General features: G+C 42.6%; 1 protein-coding gene across 4 annotated transcripts in view; it reads right to left on the bottom strand.

Moving 5' to 3' along the window:
- Positions 1-20,469, bottom strand: part of LOC136864599 (transmembrane protein 65) — a 392,659-nt gene that overhangs the window by 285,510 nt on the left and 86,680 nt on the right. The gene's annotated exons all lie outside the window — the stretch shown is intronic.

Raw genomic sequence — 20,469 nt, forward strand, 5'->3', positions numbered from 1 at the left:
ACGCTTGCATACATAGTTCTTTCTTGGCGATTTGGTGAAGTTTTGGATCGTTGGATTTGTTCTCCAATTAGATGTTATATATGCTTCCATTGCACAGCTTTGGTTTAAATATCTTCCCATGTCAATCTGTTGGAATAGGACCATCTCCAACGTCAGCCCAGGAAGCAAACTTCATTCATTACTTCGGAAAATTATGGTCTAGTCGTGGAGTTTGATGACCAGGAATGATTGGAATGTCCGTCATTCATGCACGCCTTGTTCAGATCGTTCAGTACACAAAATGAACGTATTTTCCATCACTGTCAACTACAAGCTTGAATACGGTACATATACGACTTTTGATGTTCGGATCTAGTTCAGAAATCTTGTATTGTCCGGTTTCTAGTTTTTCCTTTACTTCACGTTTTTTTTTTTTTGCCAAGGTTTCTTTTCTTTTGAAGCCACAGTCCGCATTCATTTCCGAAAACAGAATAGAAACCAAACCCCATGGCACTACAACCCTTAAAGCGACCGCTGCTCAGCCCGAAGGCCTGCAGATTACGAGGTGTCGTGTGGTCAGCACGACGAATCGTCTCGGCAGTTATTCTTGGCTTTCGAGACCGGAAACAGAATAGAAGGGGAAGTCAAATAGAAAACCACAGCAAACGTGATCGTCTCCACTCGACCGTAAAGCAACGCACTCCGCTGACACGCAGTACAGAGCCCACAGAACTAGTGTTGGCTACTGAATGCATGATTCGAAGCAGTGTATCGATTCATTCAACTGTCCGAGTGAATCGATTCACAGGAACGCCGAGCTCACGGCACACGATTCAGCTTACTCCCAGCGGACAGTGCTGAGTGGTGCACTCACTGGACGTTGACGGGGAGCCGAGCTTCCGCTGCAGCGAGACATACAGTGAGCCATAGCACACCGAAAGAATCGTGAACGAGCACGGCTCAGTGAGACACAAGATACACACGGCTCCTTATCGGCACACTGGACACTGGCGGAGAGCCGGGCTTCCTCTGAAGCAATATATACAGAGCCATGGTACGCTGAAAGAATCGTACGCTAAATGGACTTTCGAGCTCAGCTCATTTGAAAATAATACCCACTTGCATTCACTGTCCTCTTCTTACAGGGAGGTTTAAATAATAGATGGATTTATTTTCAGTGTTAAAAAGGTAGTCAAAACATAATTCTAAAGTAGGTAGTAAGTACGTAGGCTATTAGGTTATACTATTTATTAGGTTAATGAATCTTAGTATTATAACTTAGTTGACATTTGACAATTAATTAAACTCGACTCTAGCCTGCCCTATGACTATTAGTCATGCTCATGACCACTCAAAAGTACCCGTTTTATATTGGGAAGAACGGTTCAGTATTGTCTCAGTTCGTATGTCACATCGTTGCATAAGACTTCAATAATATGTGGACAGTAAGTGAGCCGACTGACGCAATAATTTAACCAACAGTATGTTGAATCAGAAAACCGTACATCTCGGGTAGCCTATACAAAATATGACGATTTAAAAAATCCTCTGCTGAGAGAAACATACAGTAGGCTACATATTTTCAAAAATTACTTAGCGAGTTGGACGTGCGGTTAGTATTGCGTAGCTATGCGCTTGAATTCGGGGGATGGTGGGTTCGAATCCCACCGACGGCAGCCGTTAAGATGGTTTTCCGTAGTTTCCCCATTTTTACACCAGGAAATCCTGGAACTATACCTTAATTAAGGCCATGGCTGCTACCTTCCCAATCCAGGACCTTTCCCATCCTGTGTCGCCGGAAACCTTCGATGTATTAGTGACACTAACATTTTTTTCTAAGAAAGGAGTTCATAGTATGAAGACCAGATGGCAGCAGCGAACAATGAATGCTGTTGCTGCTGTCTTACCATTACATACTACACAGATGCAGTAGGAGCGGTGACTCTTAATGTGCCGTGAATCGGATCACTGTATTGATAAAGTAACGTGAACGGAGGAATCAAATGAATTGATTCAGTAAAATGAATCGAATGTCACATCACTACATAGAACTACCACAGCGCTGTCCCTGGCTCACCGCATACGAACGACAGAGCGCTGTCTAGACCGGTCCGTGCGATGATGTCCCGGGCTTCTTATGTTCGAGCCTTTTAAAGCCCATTGCCGTCTATTCCCGAAGCAGCTCACGGACTGGGCCACTGTGCAGGACTCTGCCTCCATCAGTGTTTCGTCCGGCGTAACCTGCTTTGATGATGGAAAGTCCATCTGCATTACAGCACGACATTAGGACGGTAGAACATGTAGTTGTCATTTTGAGAACAGATATTTGGACATTTCTGTATTCGGATATGCTTCCCGTCCACAGACAGACCCACTGCCGTTGAGAAGGTTTCATATCATTTCAAAACGATCAGCAATCTTTTATTTCATTGATCGCCGGGCTGAGTGGCTCAGACGGTTGAGGCGCTGGCCTTCTGAACCCAACTTGGCAGATTCGATTCTGGCCCAGTCCGGTGGTATTTGAAGGCACTCAAATACGTCAGCCTTGTGTCGGTAGATTTACTGGCACGTAAAAGAACTCATGTGGGACAAAATTTCGGCACCTCTGCATCTCCGAAAACCGACAAAAAGTAGTTAGTGGGACATAAAAACCAATAACATTATTTTCATTGATCTCCTGTAAGTACAGGCACATACATTTCATTCAATACGTCCCAGATTATTTTCGTAGTATCTTTAACAATGGCTCCGAATGCGGTCGCCCCTCTTGCAAAAAAAAAATATTGCCTGACAAAAAATTTGAAGCACCCTGGTGAAATGGTCGGATGTCAATGTAACTTCGTAAACGTACACACAATCCGCGCGTATGCAAATTATTACAGTTGCAATTCTCTATGACTGGTAGAACGGCCACCAGAGAGCATTAGTATTGTTACCAAGCCTCGCAGGGTAAGAGCGTCAGATGTTGAGTATCACTGAAGGACACGGAGATGTAGCATACTCGTGTGAGACTGCGTTATGAGCACATGGCACAGTTTGAAAGAGGCTTCATTGTGGGACTCCATTAGGCCGGCTGGTCGACTCGTGCAATATCCAGATTTGTGGGGAATTCGGATGTGACAATGACCCAGATGCTGGACTGCATGGGAACGTGAGGGCAGGCATATTCGTCAAGGTTCCGGTCGACCACGTCTGACCACCACAAGGAACGATCACCGTATTTTGCACCAAACACATAGTAATCCCTTCAAATCTGCGCCTGCCATCCGGAAACAAGTAATGGCCTCCCTGCAACATTCTATGGCATCTCGCACCATTGGTCGGAGACTAGCAGCAGACGGACTAGGGAATTACCGTCCCATGCGTAGGCTGCCGTTAACACCACAACACAAACAGCTGCGTTTGGAGTGGTGCCGTGAACGGGAAGCACGAACTTGAAAATCCACAGCCTGTTTCCAGTCATTTGACCGGGTCAGGAATGGAATGAAACTCCATCTAGCGGCGAGGATAGGAATTTTGCCGGCTGCCGAAGCCTGTCGCACTCCTTTGGGGCAATGATTAAAGGATGACAGATGAAATGAAATTGGAGTGTGTTGCTGGAATAAAATATGACAGGGAAAACCGGAGTACCCGAAAAAAAGCCTGCCCCGCCTACGCTTTGTCCAGCACAAATCTCACACGGAGTGACCGGGATTTGAACCACAGAATCCAGTGGTGAGAGGCCGCCGGAGCCATGGAGGCTCTGGGAAGCATGAACTGCTGATGAATTGCATTGCAATGTGTTCAGGGATGAATCGCGGTTCTGCACTACCTAGAATGACCATCGTCTGCGAGTCTGGTGGCAACCTGGAGAGTGGTCCCATTCTTAGAATGTTTAGGGGAGAACACCGGTGTTACTCCTAGCGTTGTAGTATGGGGAGCCATCGGGTATGATTTCAGGTCACGGCTGGTAGTGACTAAGAGAATTGACGGCACAATGGTGCGTCATGGATATCCTGCGTCCTCGTGTGTTACCTCTCATGCGACAGTCTCGTGGTGCCATTCTTCAACAGGACAATGCTCGCCCACGCTCGGAACGTGCCTCTATGAACTGAGTAATGGTGGGGTACTCTCATGGTCAGCTCGGACATCAACTCCGTCCTAGTGCCAGTATATCAAGGCCCAATTACAACAGTTGTGGGTCAACTTGCCTCAGACAAGAGGATAGAAAGGCTTTATGGCACCCTTCCCAACCGAATCAGTGCATGCATCTAGGCCACACGGGGTGCGAATTTATGCTGATAAAAAGGCTCGTACTGCCAAAATCTTCGTAAATTTGATTCGATTTTGTAATCACTGAAATAACACCACATACCTTCCCAACACGTGATGTTTCATTGTGTTTCCTCCTGTGTGCTTCATTTTTTTGTCAGGCACGGTGTAAGGAAAGTAACATGAATGTATATCAGGTAGCCACATACCTGTAAGGACGGAAATAAATCAAACATAAACATGAAAAACATTTATTTATTTTAGTGTCACTGTACTTGAACATTATGTTAACTGCATGCTATTTGGCAGATGCTATGCAGTTTTGTGTGCCATTCATAAAAGCGTTACCTCCTGCGTCGTCCAGATGTGGCACAAATGCCACAGCACGAAACGACAGACAACATATCAGAAAATTTCGAAAGATGTGAGGGTGTCAGTGACCCACTGGAAGATTCATCAGGCATGGTGCAGTCTTCAATAGCACCACGAATTCTGATGCAAGCACCATCCACCCGTCTCTCTCCGGCATCGCCTGAAAGAACAGTGTTGCTGCAACAGACACGAATTAAGAAAAGCCTGAAAGTAGAACTAAATCGGCAGCGGATGCAGATAATTGCGTAGCTTAATATTCCAAAGCAAAAAAAGGAAGGGCTGGAAACACCTGCGACTAGCTCTCACAAAACTGAAAGGAAAGAGGCTATTAAGATGTTTCTACTTAGTTTGATACCTGAAATATAATTTACTGATTCTCAAATTAAACTATTCAAACGCAAAATCTGCAGTGGTATTGATGTGGTATCACCCTCATCACAGTCCACGCTTCACCATTATCACAATTGTCTGATTCTAAGCATACTTGTGACATTTCACATACCTCTGCAATTCCTCCGGTTTCAGTCATTATAGGCACAAATATAGCCGGTACATGAGGGGTTTTTGCCAGCTTTGCAGGGGGTATAAAGTGCAACTATTACAACATGCGAAAAATTTACTTCAACTACATTCCTTAAAATATGAACTGAAGTGTCTTTCTGATTTTTTATTGTATGTCTTTCTTTAAAGTGTCAACTTTCTTTAAATTGGACGTATGCAATTTTTTGAACGAAAATAATGAGTAATAAATAAGCTTACCTCAAAGTTATCAATATTATTTCTTCTGCAGTCACACACTTCCTATTTTTGTGTCCATATTCTGCATGGTAAAACGCAAAATGTTATAAACGTGTGTGATTCACTTGTTCTGCTGCCACGAACAGCCTGCACTTGCTATTCCTTTATATATACGGATGGCGCGAACATTCCCTTCATACTGTTCTTCGTAGTCTGCGGTATTGATAATAGTCACCTATGCCTTCATCTGAACTACTAGTTGAAATGTTGCTAAAAACCACCTTCAAGAATAGGTACTAAACATGTTTCGATCACTACACCGTATAGTACTACGAAACTGCCAACTGATCCAGATTCAGTAGCATTCGTATGCGGACGGAGAACATAAATCGATTGTAAACCAGCAGCAGAATAGTTGATGTGCAACCGGTTGCAAACTCGCGTTCTTAAACAGTCGACCCGCGTGTGGAAGGCCTAAACGCAAGCAGAATACAATACACTTCGTCCAGTCTTTTGATGCTCCTCTGTCAATGGCGTCATGCAGCAGTTTTTCAACATCATTTGGAAGGTGATGTTGCGACCAGCTACCTCACTTTTCACTTGTACTCATATGATCTCTATAGGATTGTACTGTGAATGATATTGGGGCAGCCGAATTATTTCGTAAACCATTTTATTTGCAGTTTTATCGAGCTCGTAGATTTTTTATTTCGCCGAAAACATGACAATTTGTTTTCTTAGCCACCGCTGAAGTCGGCCTCCTTTCAGTTTGAACGTGGGATTCGGTCTGCTTGAATGGAATGGTAATTCGCATTATCAATGACAATAATGAAGCTTTCTTTCAGCAACATAGGAAACTCAACAAACCATTTCCTAGACACTGCATCATTCATTTCTGAGTGATAACCCTCATCCAGGGAGTGTTTGTAGGAACGAAATATCAATTTGCAACCTTCTACAAAGCCTGTTTCTTCTGACCCAATACGGAGAACGATTATCCTACTCCTCTTTTGACTGGCAAGTTTAGCCTCCCCCTTCCTACATATCTTCCTTTTTAGCCTAAGACTTTTAGTGCTGGAGTGTCCGAGGACGTGTTCGCCTCGCCAGTCCTATGCCTGTTTTCCGGTATACCTCCGGGGGGTGAGCTACATGCACCGCAGTGGAAGAGTGTTGCCTGTTGGTATAGGTGCAACTGTACGGGCTAGGAAAGGGAAAGAATTGGTTGTGGCCTTGAGACAGGTATGTTTGTGTGTATATAAATATATGCTCACATCAGCACTTGTTTCTAAAATACTTATTTTTAAAAAACCGAGAAACGAAGGCAAAAGGCGCGGTAATCTCATCGCAGTGCGGAGGTGAAATGTGAAACCAAGGAAAATCATTTCAAGGATGGCCGATGGGAAACTCAAACTCATCTGTCTCTCACCTGCTCTTATTCACGAGAATCGGAGCATCTTCTTTTTCCACGTGGACATAAATATAGTTCATTGGATAAGCAACCGCGCACTCATTCGACTGTATACCAGCTCAAAGAAAAATAGTACGTCGCATTAATTTATTATTACTATTAGAAAGTTTGGAAGGGCATGTAATCAAATTAAAATATGTTAATAATATATATTACATACATTTGCACTTGTTTCTAAAATGCTGATTAAAAAACGAGAAATGAAGGCAAAAGGCGTGGTAATCTCCTCGCAGTGCGGGCAAGCCCCGAGTTTTACAATGCGGAGTTAAGGTATCGCATCTCGCATCGGCAGTTAGTGTGTCGGTATTCATTGTGGGAGAAATGGAGCAAGGGGTCGGACCATCGCATGTTGTGAAGCACGTAAGAGGAAATCCGCTCAGAAGTGACCATAGGCAATTTACTGTGAATGTGTTCGATAAATTAAGTGAACCTAATCCAGGTTCATCGAAAGGGGGGTAGCAGCCTTTCGGAAGTTGCAAGGGCGGCAGTCTAGATGATTGACTGATATGGCCTTGTAATACTACTCAACATGGCTTAGCTGTGTTGTTACTGCTACACGGCTGAAAGCAACGGGAAACTACAGCCGTAACTAACTCCCGAGGACATGCAGCTCTCTCTGTATGAATGATGTACTGATGATGGCTTCCTCCCGGGTAAAATATTCCGGAGGTAAACTAGACCCCCATTCGGATCTCCGGGTGGGGACTACACGAGAGGGGGCGATCATCAGAAAGATGGATACTGACATTCTGCGAGTCGGAGCGTGGAATGTTAGAAGTTTGAATCGTTGTGGTAGATTAGAGAATCTGAAAAGGGAGATGGATAGACTAAAGTTAGATGTAGTTAGTGTAAGTGAAGTATGTTGGCAGGAAGAACAGGATGTTTGGTCAGGGGACTACCGAATTATCAACACAAAAAATCAAACAGAGGAAATGCAGGAGTTGGTTTAATAATGAATAAGAAAATAGGGCAGCGGGTAAGCTACTACGACCATAGTGAAAGTATTATTGTCGTCAAGATAGACACCAAACCAATGCCCACCACAATAGTGCAGGCCTATATGCCTACAAGTTCAGCGGATGATGAGAAAATCGAAAGAACATATGAAGAGATAGACGATTTAAAACAATATGTAAAAGGTGATGAGAATCTAATTGTGATGGGAGACTGGAATGCAGTGGTAGGCCAAGGAAGAGAAGGTAATACAGTAGGAGAATTCGGATTGGGACAAAGGAACGAAAGAGGAAGTCGGCCGGTTGAATTCTGCACACATCATAATTTCGTCCTTGCCAATACTTGGTTCAAACACCACAAACGACGGCTTTATATGTGGACGAGACCTGGAGACACTGGAAGGTACTGGAAGGTATCAAATAGACTTCATTATGATTAGGCAGAGAGATTCAGAAACCAGGTGTTGGGTTGCAAAACTTTCCCAGGAGCAGACGTGGGCTCTGACCACAACTTCTTGGTCATGAAATGCCATCTGAAGCTGAAGAAATTGAAGAAAGGAAAGAATGCAAAAAGATGGGATCTAGACAAGTTCAAAGAAAAGAGCATGAGTGATTGTTTCAAGGAACATGCCGCAAAAGGACTAAATGAAAAGGCTGAAGGAAACACAATAGAGGAAGGGTGGAGAGTCATGAAAAATGAAGTCAGCAGGGCTGCTGAAGAAATGTTAGGAAGGAAGAAAAGATCAACTAAGGATCAGTGGATAACTCAGGAGATACTAGACTTGATTGATGAACGACGAAAATACAAGAATGCTAGAAATGAAGAGGGCAGAAAAGAATACATGCGATTAAAGAATGAAGTGGATACAAAGTGCAAGGTAGCTAAGGAAGACTGGCTGAAGGAGAAGTGCAAGGATGTCGAAGGTTGTATGGTCCTAGGAAAGGTAGATGTTACATACAGGAAAATCAAGGAAACCTTTGGAGAAAGGAAATCTAGGTGTATGAATATTAAAAGCTCAGATGGAAAGTCACTTCTAAGGAAAGAAGACAAAGCAGAAAGATGGCAGGAACATATCCAACAGTTGTGTCAAGGTGAAGATGTAGATAATTTTGTTCTGGAAGAAGAAGAGGCTGTTGATGCTGATGAAATGGGAGACCCAATTTTGAGGTCAGAGATTGACAGAGCTGTGAGCGACCTAAATAGGAACAAGGCACCTGGAATTGATGACATTCCCTCTGAATTACCGACTGCCTTAGGAGAAACCAGCATGGCAAGGCCATTCCATTTAGTGTGTAAGATGTATGAGACAGGAGAAGTCCCATCCGATTTTCGGCAGAACGTTGTTATACCTATTCCCAAGAAAGCCGGTGCTGAGAGGTGTGAAAACTAGCCGGTGCTGAGAGGTGTGAAAACTATCTCACCATTGGTTTAGTATCTCATGCCTGCAAAATTTTAACACGTATTATTTACAGAAGAATGCAAAAACGAGTTGAAGATGAGTTGGGAGAAGATCAATTTGGCTTCAGAAGAATTGTAGGAACACGTGAAGCAATCCTGACTTGACGTCTGATCTTAAAGGATCGAATCAAGAAGGACAAGCCCACGTACATGGCATTCGTACATCTAGAAAGGCATTCGATAATGTTGATTGGGCCGGGCTGAGTGGCTCAGACGGTTAAGGCGCTGGCCTTCTAACCCCAACTTGGCAGGTTCGATCCTGGCTCAGTCCGGTGGTATCTGAAGGTGCTCAAATACAACAGCCCCGTGTCGGTAGATTTACTGGCACGTAAAAGAACTCCTGCGGGACTAAATTCCGGTACCTCGGCGTCTCCGAAGACCTTAAAAAGTAGTTAGTGGGACGTAAAACAAATAACATTATTAATGTTGATTGGACCAAGCTATTTAAGACTCTGAAGGTGATTGGGATCAGATACCGAGAACGAAGAACTATCTACAGTCTGTATAAAAATCAGTCTCCAGTGATAAGAATCGAGGGCTTTGAAAAAGAAGCAGCAATCCAGAAAGGAGTGAGGCAAGGCTGCAATTTGTCCCCCTTCTTTACAATGTTTACATAGAACAGGCAGTAAAGGAAATCAAAGAGGAATTTGGAAAGGGAATCACAATCCAAGGAGAGGAAATCAAAACCTTGAGATTTGCCGATGATAATGTTATTTTATCTGAGACTGTAGAAGATCTCGAGAAGCTGCTGAATGGTATGGACGAGGTCTTGGGTAAGGAGTACAAGATGAAAATAAATAAGTCCAAAACAAAAGTAATGGAGTGCAGTCGAATGAAGGCAGGTGATGCAGGAAATATCAAATTATGAAATGAAGTCTTAAAGGAAGTAAATGAATATTGTTACTTGGGTAGTAAAATAACTAACGATGGCAGAAGTAAGGAGAACATAAAATGCAGATTAGCACAAGCAAGGAAGAACTTTCTTAAGAAAAGAAATTAGCTCACTTCAAACATTGATATAGAAATTAGAAAGATGTTTTTGAAGACTTTCGTGTGGAGCGTGGCATTGTATGGAAGTGAAACATGGACGATAACTAGCTCAGAAAGAAAGAGAATAGAAGCTTTTGAAATATGGTGTTACAGAAGAATGCTGAAGGTGAGATAGATAGATCGAATCACAGATGAAGAGATACTGAATCGAATTGGCTAAATTTGACGAGAAGAAGAGATTAGAATGATAGGACACATCCCAAGACACCCAGGACTTGTTCAGTTGGTTTTTGAAGGAAGTGTAGGTGGTAAGAACGGTAGGGGTGGACCAAGGTATGAATATGACAAGCAGATTAGAGCAGATATAGGATGCAGTAGTTACGTAGAAATGACAAGGTTAGTACAGGATAGGGTGGCATGAAGAGTTGCATCAAACCAGTCTATGGACTGATGACTTAAACAACAACAATCCAGGTTTAGCAGTAGACGTAGAGAAACTATGTGCAGAGTTGTGTGGTGTAGCAGCCAGTTAGATCCATCCGTGCGGACAGAGTTTAGAAATTAACAAAGCTGGAAAAGGAACGTAAACAATCTCAAAGGGTCGAAGAGTACGGCGATATAGTAAAGAAATGGAATTATAAGGAAAATTCACGAATTCTTTTTACGGAATGAACCACCTACTTCACGGCAAGTATTATACTGTGTGAATAATAACTAGGGGGCGGATGTTGATGGCCTAAAAATCACTGAAAAGGATCAATAAAATGCCCTTAAGTTTACGGTAAAGTGCTATAAAATAAGTAAAAACGTCTTTAAAATACTATACCAAACTGAATTCTGCTGACACTCTAACAACGGTTTTACAATATGTCCCTTTTCCTATTTACTGCACAGCTGTTGTTTTTACAGAAATAATTATCTCCTAATTTACTTGGAAGGGTATACAAATATGGGCATAATGATTTGGTGGATGTAGTGCTAATACTTTGCCCCCGAAGAACCGGGGAACACATGTTCTTCGCACTCGTTATAGCTTTCGGATGTCTTTCTCGCTTAATGTGCTGTTGTACAACAACCTTCCTTTCCGCACTCACTTTAACCTTGCACAATATTAAAAATAAAACACACCCGTCTGTTGAAAGCATGCCTTTTCCAAATTCATTCACTAGCTGAAATAAGAACACACTTTTTGGCGGTTTCACTGTTTACATTTTTCTTGCACAGAACTGCTTGGGATGATAATTCTGTACTGAGGTAGAACGTTATATAAATGTTAAAAACAATTAAGCTCTTTAAGTCTTTAGGCTTTTTCAATCATGAAATTACCAGCGTTTCGCCCCAGTATAGCAGTGGGCTCATCAGATGGAATGCTACCTTTTTATATATAAAAATGTTGTTTCCGATCCCTTCTCGTTTCCATTTGTTCTTGGCCTTGAGGTACGCGGAGGTGAATGAGTGCAGGACCCTACTACTGTATATATAGTCCAATGACTGTAGAGTAGAGCTGGGAACGGAGCTGTTGCTCCTATGATTGCAATCGGTAGTGCGAGTGCAGAGCTCCCTCCGGTATTCTCCGGTAGTCAACTGTTGCTTGGAAACCAATCGGTGGTTTCGGAGGGCGAGCGGAGGACGGAGCAACAGTACTGAATGTGTGCTCGCTTGCACTTCCAGTAGTGGAGCGCAACGGATGTGGTAGCGACGTAGTAAATACTGCTTTATAAGTATGAAGAAGGCGAATATATGAAATATATACATTCGCATTTATCGTTAACGTTTAATAATATATATATATTTCCGATAAAAGTCCATGCAAATAGAATAGACCTGTTTCATTATATTACCTTTGAAGTGTAATATACATGATAGACTATAACTACTCTCGTACGTCCCCGCGGTGTTGGGGCCAACGCGCCCGCCTGTCGCCCGGTGGCCCCGGGTTCGATACCCAGCCGGGCCGCGGTTTTTTAATTGTAATGAATACTATCCCAGTCCTGGGAACTGGGTGTTTGTGACGTCCTTAATCTTTCTTTCCTCACACATAACATTCCACACTACCGCCATTCCAATTACACGCAGGTTCATACAATATGGTGCCTGTAGGGGCAAAAGATCCACATGGGTCGACGCCCCGAACAAATAGTATTTTGAAGAAAATAACCAGTGTTGGAAAACAACGCGAGAAGTGGGACTCGATCCAGTGAAACAGCGCTTTCGGAGCTTGAACGCTAACCACTCGACCACCGCCGTTTCGTGTTCGCGAACCCAAAGAACCGGTACATATTCGACGCGAAAAGTTATCTTGCGATTTTCTCGAGAACGCCTTAGTAGTACGCCGTACTACTTGCACATTATGTGTACAAAGTTGGAAGGTAGTCCGTGATCCGAACGTCATGGCCTCCCCTTGTAAGTGTATTGTACCTGTATTCAGTCTGTGCGTATTAAATTTGCGTCTATATTTCCTCTGCTTGTTGTGTTGTGTAGGTAATGCAAAGTATATTAGAAAATAATTGTGGTATTGGTTTGATATTTAATCCCATTTTTAGCTGGTATTCGTGTTTTAAAATATTTAAAGGCATTTAATAAATTTGTACAGAAATTTGTACCACAAATGCCACGAAGGCCGTCTGATGCATGGCATTTCTTTGAAATTACCGATGATAAACATCAGCAAAATGCACGTTTTTCGGCCGCATTTACGCGACGGGTGGTAGTCGGCTTCAGCAGAAGAAAACAACATTGTTGTATTAAGCGAAACAGTTATGTTGTGAAAAAAGGGCATTGAATATGCGGGTGAAATACCTTTACGTTGTCATGCCGCTACAGTACATTCACTCGGTAGTTTACTGGTTTACTCGGTACAACCGGATGATGACGTCACAACAACTGCACCGCTCCGTCCCAGCCACTAGCCAGCGCTCTACCGTCTGAACTACTCAGCCGGGTACAGCATATAAACAATTCCAATCACTTCATTCTCTTCAGTAATAAATGAGCTTTCTTTCTTAATCTGCTTACCCTCCAGGGTTGGTTTTTCCCTCGGACTCATCGAGGGATCCCACCTCTACCGCCTCAAGGGCAGTGCCCTGGAGCTTCAGACTCTGGGGCGGGGGATACAACTGGGGAGGATGACCAGTACCTCGCCAGGCGGCCTCACCTGCTACGCTGAACAGGGGCCTTACGGGTGGATGGGAAGATCGGAAGGGATAGACAAGGAAGAGGGAAGGAAGCGGCCGTGGCCTTAACTTAGGTATCATCCCGACATTTGCCTGGAGGCGAACTGGGAAACCACGGAAAACCACGTCCAGGATGGCTGAGGTGGGAATCGAACCCACCTCTACTCAGTGGACCTCCCGAGGCTGAGCGGACCCCGTTCCAGCCCTCGTACCACTTTTCACATTTCGTGGCAGACCCGGGAATCGAACCCGGGCCTCCGGGGGTGGCAGCTAATCACACTAACCACTACACCACAGAGGCGGACGAAAACTGAATTTCAACAGATCAAAATCTGTTATTCACAGCGTAACAAAATAATGAGGCAATCTTGAAACGACTGCAGCACTTGAATGACAAACGTAGAAAGACACTTGCATCTGTGGAATTGATACTGAAGCCTAAATTGTAATTCCACCCAAGATCACCATTGCTACATTACCCACATTAAAGTATTTGAATTTTCCGCCAGTGAATTCAATCGGAGGACTATCGGAGGTCGCCAGAGGAAGAGCGAAAACAATTGCTCTGCTCCGCTCCGCTCCTACCGTTCTCAGCTCTAGACAGTCTGTCTTCGTCTTAGCTATGTCATGTTCCACAGTCTCATCTGAGATTGCATCGGTTCGTCATTGGACGTAGAGCTGGGAACGGAGCAGTTGCTCCTATGATTGCAATCGGTAGTGCGAGTGCAGCGCTCCCTCCGGTATTCTTTGGTAGTAAACTGTTGCTTGGAAACCAATCGGTGGTTCGGTCGGCGAGCGGAGGATGGAGGAACAGTATTGAATGTGTGCTCCCTTGCCGTTCCATCCGTGGTGCGCAACGGATGTGCTAGCGACATAGTAAATACTGCTTTATAAGTATGACGAAGGCGAATATATGAAATATACACATTCTCATTTATCGTTCGTGTTTCATTTGTCGATTACTTTTGTAACAATTTGCTTTACGTCATGCCGTCTTATGGCGACGATGTGATAGGAACGACTAAGGAGGGCAATTTCTAGACGTGAAAATGGAAAACGACGTAAAACCATCTTCAGGACTGCCGACAGTGGGGTCCGAACCCACTTTCAACCGGGAGATAGTGGGTTCGAATCCCACTGTCGGCAGCCCTGAAGTTGGTTTTCCGTGCTTTCCCATTTTCACACCAGGCATATGCTGGGGGTGTATCTTAGTTAAGGCCACGGGCGCTTCCTTCCCACTCCCACACTTTCCCTATCCCATCGTCGCCATAAGACCTATCTGTGTCGGTGCGACGTAAAACAAAACAAAAAAGTATCCCCGACCGAAAGTCTCACGCTCCATGACACTGTCCTTGAGGCGGTATAGGTAGGATCCTCTCTGCGAACGAGGGAACACCCAACCCTGGAGGGTAAATTGATAGAAAGTTTATTATTATTATTATTATTATTATTATTATTATTATTATTATTGTACTCCCATAACCACTTCTGTGGTTTTCTGCGACGTTAAGGTGGCGGTATTTTGTCCCACAGGAGTTCTTTCATTTGCCGGTACACCTGCCGACATGCGACTCTCGTATGTCAGCATCTTCAAGTACCGCCGAGCAAAGTCGGAATTGAAACCGCAGACTTGAGCTCAGAACGCCAGAGCTCACCGTCTGAACTACTCAGCCCGGTACAGCATATAACCAATACCAATCAGTTCGTACTCTTCATTAAAAATGAAATGGCGTATGGCTTTTAGTGCCGGGAGTGTCCGAGGACAAGTTCGGCTCACCAGATGCAGGTCTTTTGATTTGACACCCTTAGGCGACCTGCGCGTCGTGATGAGGATGAAATGATTATGAAGACGACACATACACCCAGCTCCAGTACCAGCGAAATTAACCAATTAAAATTAACATTCCCGATCCTGCCGGGAATCGAACCTGGGACCCCTGTGACCAAAGGCCAGCACGGTAACCATTCAGACACGGAGCCGGACGTACTCTTCTGTAATAAATGAGCTACACGTATAACACAATGTAAGAGCATCGTATATAATACATGTTTACATGCACTGGAATATACTTATTGCTTAAACTGTTTTACTATTAATAATATTGTAAATGCATTTGCAATGGTATAATATGTGCCAATATTCAATCTACAGTATTCTATACACCTGCACCTATTGCAAACTGAATGTCAGCAGATCAAAATCTGTTGTTCATAGCGTAACAAATAATGCGGTGATCTTGAAACGACTACAGCATTTGAATGACAAACGTAGGTGAACACATGCATCTGTGGAATTAGTAATGAAATGTAAATTGTAATTCCTCCTAAGAGCACCGTTACAACATTGCCCACATGAAAGCATTTGAATTTTCCGCCCTTGAATTCAATCGGAGGACTACCGGAGGTCGAGCGAAAACAACTGCTCCGCTCCGCTCCTACCGTTCCCAGCTCTACTGTAGACCCCAAGTGTGAAGGCTGGTGCGTTCCTTGGGCCTGAGACACGCCAGGAAATACTTTCTCGTAATTATCAGAGTTCTGTATTGTGTTCCTGCAAGTATCTCGGAAACAAGACTCACATTTATAAATACCTCCATACCCTTCCTTAATCGCCAACAACTGCCGGTCCGTTTGTTTGGCCATGAAAGATATATATTTAGCAAATTTAACCACTTGTAAGGGAAGTTTATAAATTTTACGTTGTCACTTGTGGATTTTTATCAGTCTGACGATAAAGAATAGATGCATACGTTTAAGAAAAGATCTAAACATTCTTCGAGGTGCCATATGTTGACCTAAAACCTTCTTGTAAGTTTAAATAATTACTGATCATCCTGAATCGGCAATAAATGCAAAATATAAGCATGTTGTTATAGTTTGTTACATTGCAGAATGAATTAAATTCTATAGTACTGATTAACGTCCTAATGCAAAGGGGAAAAGATGACCCACTAATGGCAACCCTTTCAGTTTAATTACACTGCACAAGCTTTTAAAAGACAGACTTCCAGTTTGTTAAAAGAAAACTTCGCGCAAAGAGAGTTCGTTCGAAACTGCGTTGACTGTTACTACACCAACTTTTTAGTGACATTATACATTTCTGTCGAATAAATGTGTGATAAGTAACGGAGATTGGGAATTAGAAGTGGTGAGCGAAAATGCACAGACAACAAAAAGTACCCGGGTTTGTGGGATATATATATATGATGTTTCTAAAAAGTTACAAAATGATAAGTGTTGTAAATGCTCTCTGAGCTAATTTCCACAGAGAGGTAAGGGTTGACATTTTACCAACTTAAGTGTCGTAAAAATAGTTTTTGAGATTTTGATTCAATGCTTACTTTCTTAATCTGTTTACCCTCCAGGGTTGGTTTATCCCTCGGTCTCAACGAGGGATCCCACCTCTACTGTCTCAAGCGAGCCGTACTTATGTTTGTCATTACATTTAATAGGAGCGTGAAGCATTGGGTGGGAATACAACTGGGAAGGAGGACCAGTGCCTCGCCCAGGCAGACTCACCTCCTATTCTGAACAGGGGCCTTGTGGTGGGATAGAAAGATCGGAAAGGATAGACAAGGAAGAGGGGAAGGAAGCGGTCGTAGCCGTAAGTTAGGTACCATCCCGGCATTCGCCTGGAGAAGAAGTGGAAAACCACGGAAAACTACTTCGTGTATGGATGAGGTGGGAATCGAATCCCCTCTACTCATTTGACCTCCTGACGCTGAGTGGACCAGCCATCGTACCACTTTTGTGATTTCGTGGCAGAGCCGAAAATCGAATCCGGGCCTCCGGGGATGGCAGCTAATCACACTAACCACTACACCACAGAGGCGGACTTGATTCAATACTATACAATAAAACTTGTAGCAAAGGAACAATATTACACATGTATTACCATTAAATATAAGTACGGCGTGATTATACAATTAAAAATCATTTAATATTTTTAACTGTATGAGTATGTATGTTGGGTATTCAGCCTGAAGGCTGGTTGGATCCTCAACACGTCCACCATTAGCTGTCATAGATGGCCTAGGTGTCACTGAAGAGGCATACTAGGGAAATGAGGAGTGAGGTAGTTTCCCGTTGCTTTCCTCACTGAGCCATAAGATATTATTGCCTATCAGTCTACCAAGCCCACTGAAATGCGTGCATTATCCGACCCTATGAACGACATTTTCACGCCATTCATGGCAGGGACTGGCTGCGTAAGGAATGCCATTACTAGCATCACTCATACCTCAGCCACTTTCACATTGTCAAAGCCAAAGATAAGACTGAGACAGGTCAATGAAAGTAACAAATTTATTCTAGCCCACACCAGAAGACATAGTGCACTGTAAACACTACATCTTGCCAGCAAAGGGGGATATACACATTGAGAAACTGTCAGACACTGAAGAGATTGCTAGACTGAGGAATCGTGAGTTATGAATTTCATTATGGTCTGTATTGACAACTGATCACTATCAAAGGGTAGGAATAGGTGGACCCTTCCTACCCTTTGATAGTAGACTGAGGAATATGCACGGGTGAATCATACCTCAATGTCCATTACCTTGAAAAAAGCCTCCTGCTACTGTTCCTCACAGCACAGGCAAAGTCCCACTACCGTACCGGTACTTGATATGTCGCTATACTAAGCGACGAACGACATTCTGTGCGTATTTCCGTTAATACTTTTATGCTCGACGATGCCAAAATATAATTATTGTATGCCAGAAAACTGAATCTTAATGAGGCTCATTATAGTTCAAATTCCATTATGATACCGGTTCTCCACCAATCGGAGTTCAGATTTTCATAATGATACAACTGTTTAACAAATTAGGTAACGATAACATTGCACCTGTGCTCAACCACGGCACATTCCCGCAAATTCACTTCACCAACTATACAATAAACAATTTGTATTTGAAATAAAGCTAGGTTATGATAACCTTCTACCAAAGCTTTGAAAACATGACATTGTGAAGGTCTCTGATCCACTTATGGAAAATCAATAACCCAGCGCATGCGCTCTACGCTCTGTTCAGTAAACTCAACTGTCAAGCGACATCTCAACAGAAATTTATGAATATTTAAAAAATAGAGTTATAATTATCATCGAGCATAAACAGTCGTACGAAACTCGCCTATAATGGCAATTAAGACACTCGTATAGAAATTATAAAACCTGCTTCAGTCGTTTTATAAACATATTCGTGTCTTAATTATTGCTATTATGGGCTTGTTGCATAATGTACTATTGTTTATAACTAAACAAAACAGGGAAAAGAATTAGCTGATAAGACAACAGGGCTTGCACAAATTGTTTTCTTTAGTAATTCATATAATGCTTAGTTTCAGCCGGCTAAAATGGAATTAAAATGTAATATCAATCACCACTACCGTACTGTATGTGACGAAAGCTAAAGTTACATGTTAAGCAAAATTTTTGCGTAGTTGTATGATCTCAGGTACACTATACATCAAGAAAGTAACGTATAACTAAAATATATTTTGTATCCATTTTCATTCCTGTAATTATTTTTAAATAATTTGGTGCAGCTCTGTTGTGAGGAGCGTGCTGCAGTATTACAAGAGATGGCAAGGGCAAGCATTGTTTACAGCTGTTGCTGTGTTACGTTCAACACAACCAAAACAACTGCTGCTAGATGCAATCACATGGCAATTCTCTATGTACAAATTGTAAAATCAAACTATTTGACTAATCCGACCTGACCATTTCTGAACAGAGTGACATTAGTCTTTATTTATTCATTTTTATTTATTTTCGAGGAGGCTGTGGGTCCCCTCGAATGCCCGGTTTTACCTGCATTGAATGTTATGCCCCCTCTCCTGATTAAGATTATTATTATTATTGCTTAACATATCTTAACTTCTATCGGTCTGAAATGATGTCGAAGAACTGCAATCTTGTCCTGAAAATGGGTTCTTCAGCGTTCCACTAAATCTACGAAGAGAAGTCATCAAATTTAAGCATTAATACATGCTGACCAACTGCATCAGGATTCGATTCTGCAATCTTGAGCTTTATAAGTGAGCGCTAAACCAGTAGCGCTTCTCTACAGGCTGAGTTCATCACAGTACAGAAGCATTCATAGATATCAATTATTACAACAAATCCCAGGAAATACTCTGTCCTAAGGAGGATGATATTTTTAAAAATGGCAATATGTTTAGTCAGCACTTTATTGAAGTGAAATCCTGACTGTCTAAGGTTCACGGAGAAACAAAATCTAGTTTCATGAATATACATAGAACCTTGAGCCCAATTAAGCTATCACTTGCCAATTTCCAAAAAAGTACAGAAAATGCAAAACCATTCAGTTCCTTGTAGCGGCACTTCAGTAAAGTGAAGGGATGTTTTGTCCATGGACTTGCCCACGGACTTCTGGGTTTCGTACATGAAAAGAGCCCTTAGAAGTTCGAAGCCTTAGGCAATGGACCCCTCTAAGGGAGGCACATGGCCGGGAATGGAACAAATTCAGCTTAGAAATGCTTCCGTCAAGACTTCTGGAGTGGAAGTTAGGCTGCAGGGGAACAGACAATCTGCAGGTTCATCAAATAGAATGCGCGGATTCTCGTAAAAAAGTACAGCCCTGAATAGGCTACACTTTTCAGAGACCGGAAATAAACTTTCCGATGGAACATGGACCAGGATTTTATCCAAAATTATCCTGCTAAATGCGTGGGTCCTCCTTTTCATAATTCTCTCCACCAGTGCTATTTTTTGAAGTCCTGTACATTTGTTTGTACAAATTTCAATGAAATTTCAACAACATATGTAAATTGTAATGAAGATACATTATTTCATAATGGAGAAAGAAAGAGATGGCAATTTGAAATATGATAGCAACCTTATTCTTGAAAATACCCAAGAATTAAAACACACACAAAGAAAGATTCCACGAAGTTAGAGTTTTAAATGAGCTATACATGATGTGCAGAAAAATAAAAAACCAACCAGAACAGATTTACACTTTCTTGTTAAAGGGGAGAAAACTCCTTCAGCCACACCATTGCAAAACATTGTAATATGCTACCTTCCAGAATTAGAATACCAGGTGCTGTTGAGTAGAAAGT

Source organism: Anabrus simplex, chromosome 2, assembly GCF_040414725.1.
Source record: "Anabrus simplex isolate iqAnaSimp1 chromosome 2, ASM4041472v1, whole genome shotgun sequence".
NCBI classification, from domain to species: Eukaryota; Metazoa; Arthropoda; class Insecta; order Orthoptera; family Tettigoniidae; genus Anabrus; species Anabrus simplex.